This window comes from Tenrec ecaudatus, chromosome 3 (genome assembly GCF_050624435.1).
Source record: "Tenrec ecaudatus isolate mTenEca1 chromosome 3, mTenEca1.hap1, whole genome shotgun sequence".
NCBI lineage: Eukaryota > Metazoa > Chordata > Mammalia > Afrosoricida > Tenrecidae > Tenrec > Tenrec ecaudatus.
This window is the reverse complement of record NC_134532.1, coordinates 64,791,298-64,803,184: the sequence shown is the minus strand read 5'-3', so window position 1 is coordinate 64,803,184 and position 11,887 is coordinate 64,791,298.

Genomic DNA, 11,887 nt, shown 5'->3' with positions numbered 1-11,887 from the left:
GACCCCTTCAGGGTATTGAAAAGCAAGGATGTTATTTTGAGGACTAATGTGCACGTGACCCAAGCCACGGTAGTGTCCATTGCATCATACGCATGTGAAAGTTAGTCACTGAATAAAGGAGACCAGAGAAGCATTGGTGTATTTGAATTGTGGTGCTAGAGAATACTGGAAGTAGCATGGATGGCTGAAAGGACAAACCAGTCTGTCTTGGAAGAAGTATGGCCACGGTACTTCTTAGAGGCAAGGATGGCAAGACTCCATCTTACATACTTTGGACACGTTGTCAGGAAAGGCTGGTCCCTGGAGAAGGGCAGCATGTCAGGTGGGGTACAGTGGCAGCGAAGTAGAGCAAGACCTCAGTGAGATGAATTGACACCGTGGCTGCAACCAGGGGCTCAGGCCCAGGAACAATTGTGAAGATGGCACAGGCCCGGGCAGTGTTTCATTCTCTTGAGTTTAATGTCTCTGTGGGTCAAACCTTCACACTGGCACCGAATAACAACAATAGTTTACATCAGAGCGTGGGAAGCGCAGGCGGTTACACATGCGGCTGCTAACTGCAAGGTCGGCATCAGTGGCTCCATGAAAGAAAGATGAAGATTTCTTCTCCCTTCAAGTTTTACAGCCTCAGAAGCCCACTGGGACAGTCCCACTCTGTCCTATAGGTCCCTGTGAGTCCGAGTCACTTTGCCGCAGTGAGTTACAGAAGGATGTCCTTTCAGAATAGACTATACTGGGCTACACGATACAGTGGAGATCAAGTGGACCGGGTGCCCAAGCAGCCATGCATGGTATGACTCCTTACCTTTACTAATGACAAGCTGTCACCTGGAGGCGACTTGGTCTCTCAGGGGTGTGGTGTTGAATCTTGAAAGAATGAATAGCCATCAAGGAGACCCCGACTCAGGGTGACCTCTGGTGAATAGAGCAGACCTGTGCCACATGGCGTCCTCAGGGACGAAAGTTTCAGAAATAGCGATGACGCCTTTCTTCCAAAGAACCTCTGCGTAGGTCAGGACCTTCGACCTTTCATTCAGCAGCAGTCACCTTAACTGTCGGCACCACCCAGGACTCCAAAGCAGAAAGGGTACCTCCAAACTGTACTCATTGCCAAGTCTGGCGCCACCGATCAGGGCCCTCCAGCTAAAAATGATTTTTACATATACACTTTTAATAAGCCACTAAGAATATTATGCAAAGAGTATGAAACAGAGGCTCACTATGAAGTGTAAAGTCTAAAATATTTAATATCTGACCTTTTACCAAAAAAAAAAAAATAAAAGCTTTACCTAAAACCAAAGGAGCCCTGGTGGTGTATGAGTTGGTTATTGGGCTGCAAATGGTAACAGCATCAGTTCAAACCCACCAGCAGCTCTTAGGGGAAAATATGAGGTTGCCTCTCCTATAAATGCTCTATAAGGTCACTATGGGTTGGAATATATTCACTGAGTCGGTTTGTCTTGTTGGTTTGGGGGAGTTATTTGTTTTTAGCTAAAACCAAAAGGATACATCTGACCAGCATATCATAAACAACAAAAGCCAAGATGAGCTACAGGGGTGATGTTTTAGTCTCTTGCATAAGCTAATGAACTAGTTTCCAAGCAACCCAAGAACTTGACATTCAAATCTGTGCTTTAGCAAAATTTCCAAGGACCACGGGGTAAATGGCAACTGATAGAAACTTCAAAGACTCCTCTGTGAAAGGCAAGGTTGAAACTGTGTGAATTCTTGCTGAGCCCGGTGTAGTACAAAGCTTCAAACCCATGGGATGGGGAGGTCAGGAACCTCACCATCCTCCAAACCCTCAGCCTGAAGCCCAGGCAAAACAAGTAAGCCCTGGCTTCAGTGTTCTTCTGAAGAAAACCATCAAGAACCAGGGGGTGATGCCTCGCTCCACCTCTCCCTTGACCGCGCCCACTCCTCCTGCGCAGGACAACTCCAAGAGCTCCCTGGAAGTCAATGTTAAAGCCGAGGACAGAGAGAAAGGACCCCTGGTGGCTGGCAACTGGAGTCGGCAGTGGGAAGCCACCAGCTGTTAGGCAGGAGAAAGGTGGGAGACAGTTGCAGCCTCAGAACCTCCCTGTCCTACAGACTCACTGTGAGTCAATCAACTCAATGGCCCTGAGCAGGGGTTGTTGGGGTTGCTATAGAGAAAGGTGGGTCTTATATGGCAAGAGATTTCATAACATCTTAGCTCCACCACTTATAAGTTTGATGAACGTTAACAAACTCCATAACCTCTATAAATCTTAATTTTCCTTAAAAGATGATATACATATTTTCTGGAATTGCGTTTTACATTTAATGTCAATGTATCCAAAGCGCATACATATTCTAACTAGCACTTTGCAAATTCTCCTTACATGTGGCCCAGGTAACCACTGGGAATATTCTCTCTTTCTCTCTCTCTGACAAAAAAACAAAAACACCAAGCCATAGAAACATGGTATAATGAGGTCACTGCTTGATGACAGTCTGAAATTCCCGTCACCGCTATCTACAGCTAGAGAAAGCCAGAGGGCTCAGCCGAACTTGGACAGCATTGCATCCCCTGCTTCCTGACTCACTGTTTCTGGTTAAGGGATTCGTACTGGTCACAGGGCATTCTGGTTTCCATCCAAGTCGTGTGTGAGTGGGTCTGGGGGTGGGCGGTGGGGAGGACAGAGGGACGTGGTGATAGTAAAAACAACTCTACTGCGAAACAGAAAGGAAAATGAGTCTGACAGATGGATTCCTTTCTTCATTTCCGGTTGCTGCGTCCCAACATTGACTTTCAAAAGCAAGACTGTTTCCCAAGAGAAGAGCCTCTACAGCAAGGGAGATTCCGGCCCTTGCCTCCACCCCCCCACCCCCGCAGCTGCCTCGCCCTTTCAGGGAGTGAGTGTTTTTCATTCTGGAGTCAGAACAAGCCCCAGTTGTCTTTTGTGTCCCATATTAACATGTAATATTCTCTTTCCTCTGTTTTTATAAGACTTCAGACAAGAATGAGGAGGGGGAGAGTTGTCAAAGTCCAAGGACCAAGAAAGGAAACCGAGGGGTACTCCCAGAACTGGGGGTGAGGTGGGGAGAGCCATGTGATATTTGCAGAGAAAACAGAAATAAAGACTAACACTTAAAAAAAATTGGAACCATGCGCATTCGTGTGTCTGTTTTAAAATGTATGTTTTTTTAAGTAGATGTGAGTGATACCCCAAAGACAGATTCGGGAGATCGGAGCTAGGTACACACATAAGTGCAGACTCTAGCAACGCTAAAAATGAATCCATCGGGGCAGAATGGAGAACTAATGTCTATTACATGTCAAAGTGTCTGCGATTGGGTATGCTCTTATAAAGAATTAATGTTTCACTCACATTCAATATAGTTGACTTGCTCCAGCTGAAATGGGCCTAGATAGCTATTTATTATCGGAATGGCTTTAACACAATTTTCTCTACCCTGCAGCTGAAGTGATTGAGTCTAACATGTGGTACTCATTAGTGGAAGTCCTGGCGTGTAAGTGCTTAGATTCTAGGCATAAAGCTTTGCAATAAAATTTCGCATTTAAAAAAAGAGATTTATTTGGAATCTCCTGAGTTTGCCACCAACATAGTGGAAACAACACTAATTTTCTTTCCCTCTGGCCTAGAACACCCTTCTTCTCATTGGCTTTCTGATCGGCAATTACGTTCAGAAAATTCAGAGTTGCTTTTTCCAATAAATTTTAAATAGTGCTTAAGATGTCATTCTGGGAAAACATTTAGTAGAAAGAGGTCAGTCTCTGTTGGAATGATGGGGAGCAGGGACTTCTATGGACAAGGGTTGAAACACCCTCTCACTTTCTTCCCCCTCCTGGTCGTTCTGAACTCCCAGCCCACCCTCTTTTAGGAAAATTCTACTGAACAGGGGGGAAACAGTATTAGTAATCTGTAAAATCAGTTGTCACATTTTATTAATTAGCAAAATAGTAGTTCATCTCAGTTCCACACAAAGTAAATCTTATCATCTATTTTCATTTGTTTTATTTATTTAAACATTTCTATTGAGGCTTAGGGGAAAGTATACAGAGCAAATTGGTTTCCCATTCAATGATTTATACTTTTGTTTTATGACATTCCATGGAAGCAACCATCCCCCGCCCCCTTCCTCAATCCTCAAACCAAATCCCAAACTCACTGCTTTCGAATCAATTTCAACTCATGGTGATCCTAGAGGGATAGGACATAATAAAATGCACTTCTGTGGGTTTCCGAGGCTGTCAGTTATTAAGGGTAGCTGAAATCCTCACCATTCGCCCTCAGAGGGCCCACTGGGTTCGAACTGCTGACTCTGCAATCAGCAGCACAATGCATAACTCACCCCAACATAATTTCCTTTGGCCTATATGCCCTGCCCCTTCCTGCCTTCTGAATTCTGTGTTGGGGAAAATCCTTCCCTCTTGATCTCATGTGTTCAGTTGCCCTGAAGAGCACATCCCCACAGGTGTTCTTCCTCCCGTTACAGGGCTGTCTATTGTTTGGCTAAAAAGTGGTAGTCTGAGAGAGGGTGCAGATATAGGTTGAAAATGTGGCTAATAAAAGAGTTGTAAGAGCCCCCAGTAAAGTGATTTAAAAAATTGTTTAAATAAAGTGTGTCTAAGGCCCATTGTCATGAGGGATCCACCAGTCTTTATCAGGCCAGTAAGTCATTTTTATATAATTTTGAATTTTATTATACATTTTTCGCCCGCTCTGTCCAATAGGTTCATTTGGTAACCAGCGCCATCTAGTTCTCCCAGTGTCGGGTTAGTGAAGTCTACATGATCCATTAGGCCTTTGCATCAACTGTTCCCTGGAGGCTGGTTTTCCTCACCACTCTTGGCTTTGGATAGGAAGAGACCAAAGAGTTACATCTTACATGGATTCGTGCAAGCTTTTACGACGCCAGTCACTCCTCACAAAAGTAGGGTGCATAGTATAGTCATTATGGGTTATATTATACCAATTGACTCAGATTTGCAGAGAACTGGGACTATGGTCTTAAGCCTTTAACTCTAGTGATTCAGTCCCTCAATATGTTTTCAGAAATTTGCTCCTTTGTATTTTGTACTGCATACATGGGTATGTTTTCAGCACTTATGAATATATAATCATTCTCTGTCAAACAGGTATAACATGGGTATACTCCCATAGGCCATTCCACACCTGTTCAGCTTATATAGATCCCTATGTATCTATTCATAAATTATGATCTACTAATTACTGCTATTGCAAGATTGTAAATGAGGTAGTAGTTACTGCTGTTGTCTTTCACCCTTGTATCTCTCTCAATGCCTTCCTTTCCCTGGTCATGTCGTATTGTCCCTCCACCCCCTCTATTTTTCATTGCTCTTTCCTTCACCCAAGTTCCTACACATACATGTCTACTACTCAGTTAGTGATTTCCACCACCCACCCCTCCATTCCTAGTAACTGTCAATAGCCACTGTTTTCTTTCTGTGTGCAAAGCTCTTCTTGGCTTTTTGCCATAGTGGCTTCATGTAATATTTGTCCTTTGCAGTGGACTGATTTCACTCAACATATTTATTTATTTTTACATTGGTGACTTACTTATAAGGACTAAAACCAAGAAAAGCAAACTCTTCACAATTGGGCCAATAAATGACATCCTAATAAGTTGACAACAGATCGAAGGTAAAGATCAAAAGTTTCTTTTGCTTGCATCCACAGACAGCACTGAAGAAATCAAATGATGTGTTACATTGGGAAAATCTGCTGTATAAGACCTCTTTAAAGGGTTGAGGAACAAGGGCAACACTTTGAAGACCAGACCCCAACCATGATTTTTTAATCACCTCATATGCATGTGAAAGTTGGGCAATGCATAAGAAAGACCCCAGAAGAATTGATGTGTTTGAATTATAGTGTTCACAAAGAATATTAAAAGTCTTTCAGACTGCCAGAGCAAACATCTCTCTCTTAGAAGTACAGCCAGAGTGCTCTTTAGAAGCAAGGGTGGTAAATCCGTCTCATGTACTTTGGACGTGTTATCAGGAGAGATGAGTCCCTGGAAAAGGACATCATACTTGATAAAGTGTCAAGTCGGTGATGACAAAATAATAATTTATAAATTATCAAGGGTTCATGAGGGAGGGGGCAACAGGGACAGGGAGGGAGTGAGGACCTGATGACAGGGCCTTAAGTGGAGAGCAAATGTTTTGAGAATAATGAGAGCAATGAATGTACAAATATGCTTTACACAATTGATGTATATATGGATTGTGATAAGAGTTGTATGAGCTCCTAATAAAAAAATTAAAAATAAAGAATGTTTTCCTCCAAAATGGAATTTTTAAGGCGATAAAATTTTCAAGGTAATGAAAGTATATGTTGAATATTTTACTTAAAACCTTATTATCAACAGCTCCATGATAATCTAAGGCAGCTGTCTCAACATGTGCGTCACGGTCCCGTTGGGGCTCAAACTATCCTTTCACAGGGGTTGCCTGATTCATAACAGTAGCAAAATTATAGTTATGAGGCAGTGACAAAAATAATTTTATGGTTGGGGGGGTCACCAACCATAGGGAACTGTATTAAAGGTCACAGCATTAGGAAGGATGAAGCATTAGGAAAAAAAAACATTTCCCAAAATTTCAAATCATGACACTTTTATATTCTGGGTGATATAAATTATAACTCAGTCCACCTATTTTTTTTTAATTCAAGTATGTCTCTGAAGTTGTTAACAATAAGTAGCAATGCTCTGTGCCCCTTGAACTGATTTAGAGTTCCACTTTCCAGAAGTCCCACTTTCAAGTCTCTTGGAACAAGAATTTAGCTCTCTTGCACCACAAACACACATGCAAATATTTCCCTTTTCCTCCCCTGCCTTCACAAAATACATCTAGCACAAATTTTATTAAATCGATTTTTATCATAAGTACACATATGAATATGTCTAGCGATGCACATGATCTCAAAAAGAAGAAGAAAGGAAGAAAGACCAAACAAAAAATTCTCAGTAGTCGATTTCAACTCATAGTTACCCTATAGGACAGGAAAGAACTGCTCCCTGGAGTGTCCAAGGTGGTGAATCTTTAAAAGAACAGACAGCCTCAGCTTTTCCCCTCAAATCGCAACCAACTACTGACCTTGTTAGCAGCCCCCACTCATCTCACTGCCAGCCAGTCAATGCTGACTCACAGTGAACCCCTATGGATTTCTGAATCTGTACCTGTGCAGGGGAGTAGAAAGCCCAGTATTTCTCCCTTGGAGCTGCTGGGGGTCTCGAACTACCTACTATGCTGATCACACTACACCTTGAGGACTCCTAGTGTACAATAATTAAGTCAATTCCAACTCCTAGTACCCCTGGAGGTCAGACTAGAACATCCCCATGGGATTTCCAAAGCTGTACCCATAGGGAGAACTTTTATTCAGTCTATTGGGTCGCGGCCCCCATGGTGGAGTCGTTACTTGTTGGCCTGGGATCCTCAGGGTCAGTAGCTGGAAACTGCCAGCGGCTATGTGGGAGAAGTACTGGGGCTTTCTGTTCCTGTCGACAGTTAGTCTCAGAAACAGTGAGTTTTTTATATTAGGTGGTGAAGTAGTTATGAGTAGGGCTGTGATCTGGAAAGTCAGCAAGTCCACCAGCCTCTCCTCCAGGGAAAAACAGGACTTTCAGTCTGGGAAACTCACAGGGCCAATCCTTACCCTGCCCTAGAGGACAGGGTCACTATGAGTCATCATCAACTGAGGGCAGTGAGTTTAGGTTTTGGTTTGGGATACTGGGTTGCTGTCAGAGGCAACTTGAGTGCAGGTGTAGTCGGTAAGCCATGAAAACAGGTTGCTACGTCTTTCTCCCACAGTGCGTTTCAACCTTTCAGTTCACTGAACCACTGAGCCAACAGGGTTCTTCCTATTATAATTTAATCCTTCTTATGTACATACTTTTTTCTTAGAGTTAATAATTGCCTCCAGCTTGGGTGGATTGTGTGTGTGTGTGTGTGTGTGTGTGTACAGAGAGGCCTTGATTCTTTTTCTGTACAATTTATTTCTCAAATTCTTAAGCAATGCTGTAAAATTTCTTTCGATATAATAAAAACATAAAGCAATCTGTCAGTTTCTTCCCTTTTTTTCAAGTAGACTTTTGTCCCAGCACTCAGTGTCCTTCCACTCCAACCTGGACGCTAGTCTTGGCCCACTGCACAGCTGGTGTGGTCGGACATCTACCTCTTCACCATGAACCTGAGAAACCCTATAACCTGAAGGTCTCTGTGTAGCTACACCTGTCTCTGCCAGATCTCCCTCTTTCCTTATTCTTGGTTTACATCCTCCTTTGGATAGCAATCTCTCCCGTCGTTCTAACAAAAACTACACAGGAAATCGAGCATTCTTTTAAAAAGCTATCTTTGTAAACTTCTTTGGAAAACATAATCGAGTTGCTTTTGAATTCCATGTTGGAATTTTTTTTCTCCTCAGAGCATTGAAGCCATTCCTCCATTATATCCTAGATTTATGATTTCCTGTTGAGAAACCTAATGACATGTTGAGCCCTGACCCTTACATAGGACTTGATTTTTTTTTCCTTTGTGGAAACTTTGAGCATCTTTTCTCTCTTTAGTTTCCAAAATGTTTTGCTTGATTTTAAGCTTCTTTCCTATTAGTTTTCTAGGGATTTAGTGGATATTTTAAGTCTGAAATTTCATTTTTCTCTCCTTCTGGGAAATGCCTTATTTTGTTTTATTGCTTTTATGTAATAGTCTCACTTAATTTTTGAGACTACTGATAATCTATTGGACCATCTTATTGACACTTCATTTTCTCTTCTCCTCCTCCTTTTCCTCCTCGTCCTCCTCCTAGCCCTCCTCCTCCTCCTCCTCTTTCTTCTTCCTAGTTATGGTGAACACACCCTGCAATGAATCACACTCTTATATTAGCCTCTCCCTGTGAGTGTGAACATGACCTCTGACAGACTTTTAGCCAAAATGTAATAAAAGTGATGGGCTGTCACTGCTTAAGCTTTGTGAAATGGTAAAGGTACTAAGATGTCATTCAAATGCCTATGTTACCTTATCACTGTCCTAGGAGACTGAAGTGAGAGAGTATCTTTGCTGGTTTGATGAATTGAGCAGTCATGTTGAAGAATCCCACATGGATAGAGCTGTGAATAGCCACGAGGAACTCCAGGTAGCCTCTAAGTACTACCCAAAGACGGGGGGGGGGGGGGGGAGGGGCGAGGGGAGGGGTGGCAGTGGGGGCGACAGTCACTTGGCCACAAGGAAATGAATTCTTCCAACAACTTGTCTCATTTCAGAAGTAGGTCTTTCCCCAGTCAACCTCGAATGTGACCAGAGCCCTTCCTGAAACATGGATCTCAGCCTTGTGTGGTCCTGAGGCCGGACTCTCCTGAGCCATGCCTGGAAGACTGTCTACAGAAACTGGGATTGAAGATGTGCTCTGCTTTCAGCTGCTAGATTAGCAGCAACTCGATCGATATGCGGCTGAGGATAATTAATACATTCAATGATTTCCCCAACCTTATTTTTCAGCATTTTTTGAAAAGTTGGAGAAGTCTTCTATTAGATTTATTCTTAATTCCTGATTTAAAATTTTTTTCATAGTTATTGTGGGAGAGTAGGAAAAATAATCTGAGAGTTTTTGTGATACATAACAGAAATGACCACTATATTTCTTTCTTTTGTAATGTGATTTTGTATCTCCTTTCATAAACAATTATTTCCCCAATCCTTCAGCCTCCGGATATCTTGTGACCTGCTTCAGTCAATAGAATATAGTAGAAACAGAGGCACACCAATTGGAGCAAAGGCAAAGCTTTTCAGGCTTTGAGTGACTGACTCTCTTTTTTGTAAAGAATACCCCTCAGTTAGCCTTCCGGCGGCTAAAAGAAGACACCGAGCAGAGCTGAGTCTTCCAAGGGCTACCAGTCAAAGTCTCCAAAATCTGAGAAAGCCCCACCAAACTCAACGACATTCTCTACCTAGCCTGAGAGCTCACTGCATCTGCAGTGTGTGAGGGTCTAGTCCACCCTCCTGGCACCAGCATGTCGGTGAGCGCAGTACGTACTTACTCATCTGAGTCATCGCATTCGGGACGGCTTTTATGTAATAATAGCCCAACGGTGCACAATGCTTTATGCAGACTGATAACCAAAGTTTTTGTTTCGGCCTCATCCTTCCCTTTCTTCAAAGATGCAAAATACCTGTGGGAAAATGCAATCAAGATCATGGAATTTTTGCATGCAAAAAAAATGTTTTACATTCCCTTGTGTGTGAAACTGTGGTGTTTTTTGGTCCTTGTTGGCCTTTTCTTTTATCCACCTCTACATTCCAGCTTTCTATGTTCTTGTCAGTTCTCTATAGAGCTTCATCTTCAAATTGTCCTTGCCAATTCTCTTTGATATCAACTCTTCCCTAACTTTTTTTTAAACCTTCTTTAATCTCTGGAATTCTAAGAAAGAATGAAGACATGCACTTATCCTGAAGGCTCTATGAGCATGAGCCCAATGTGGTGGTTGTTGTTGGGTGCAGTCAAGTCAGTTCTGACCCATAGCGACCCTAGGTGTTGCTGTGAAAACAAACTGAGATCCCAGCCAGCGCTGCACTGTGCTGACAATTGCTGCTGTGTTTGAGCCTGTTGTTGTTGTCACATGTCCATCCATCTCAATGAGGATCTTCCTCTTCCTTCACTGATACTCAGCCTACCCAAGCATGATGACCTTCACTGAGGCTCATCCCCGTGGTAGCATATCCAAAGCACATGAGTCAAAGTCTGGCCATCTTCTTTTTTAAGGAGTATTTTGGCTGTACTACTTTTAAAAAGCGTTATTTGTTCTTCTGGCATCTCATAATTTATTTGATATTCTTCCTGAGCACTACTATTCAAATGCATCAATTCTCCTTTTGTCTTCCTTTTTCATTGTGCAGCTTTCCCATGACAATGAGACAATTGAAGACACCATGTCTCAGGACAGGCACACCTTCAAGAAACTGCTGCAGCAGTACATCAACAGGGCACTGTTAGAAAATAAGGCCAAATTAAACAGAGGATGTGGTCTGAGGGGTATCAGTGCTGATTTCAGGGGGATCTTAATTGAAAGAGAATATCAGAAAGATTTTTACTTGTGTTGAATCATAACGAACTATGGGTAATATTACAAACAATGGGAATTCCTGAACACTTAATTATACTGATGTGGAAGCTAACCCTAGACCAAGAGGCAGATATTTGAGTCAAACAGTGGGATCGGGTTGGATCCTTTCCTCATATTTTAATGAGTTTTCTCCTCGATTACAAAAGCAATGTATTCTACCTCCAAATGCAATTCCCATTTATAAAAAGAAGCAAGATGCATTCAATCCCTTTTGTTCACCACATTTTTCTTCATGATTTATTTTTTATCTAAAGATCAATGGCAGCTGTCCTTTCCCAAGCACCACTTGTTCGATCATCCTGTGAAATCTTCTACCAATCATCAGGATTTCTTGACCAGATCCATGAAACCCTAGGTTTCTATGATACATTTTCCAGGAGAATTTTGGGAAGAGGCATGGAAGGGATATTAATTTTTTTTCATGTTATATAACTCTAACAATCACCATAAAGGACCTTAACCGTACAGCTCTGTTAAATTCTGTTAGAGATCTTTGGGGCCTGCATGGCAGAGCAGGAGAGGACCGTGTTCCTTTGGCTGAGTCCTTTCCCAGTTTTTGATGTGAACTTGAGGAGCCCATGAATTAATTGGTGACTATAGAATTGCAGAGCAGCGAGGTCAACTGGTCCTGGCAAGTCATGTCTCCCTTACCTTCCACTGCTACATTATCAAGGAATTGGGGCAGGGGGCGGGGGAGGCAGGGCAGCTTTACTAGGAAGTACAACAGGATATCAGAGGGAAGTTTCCATTGTGA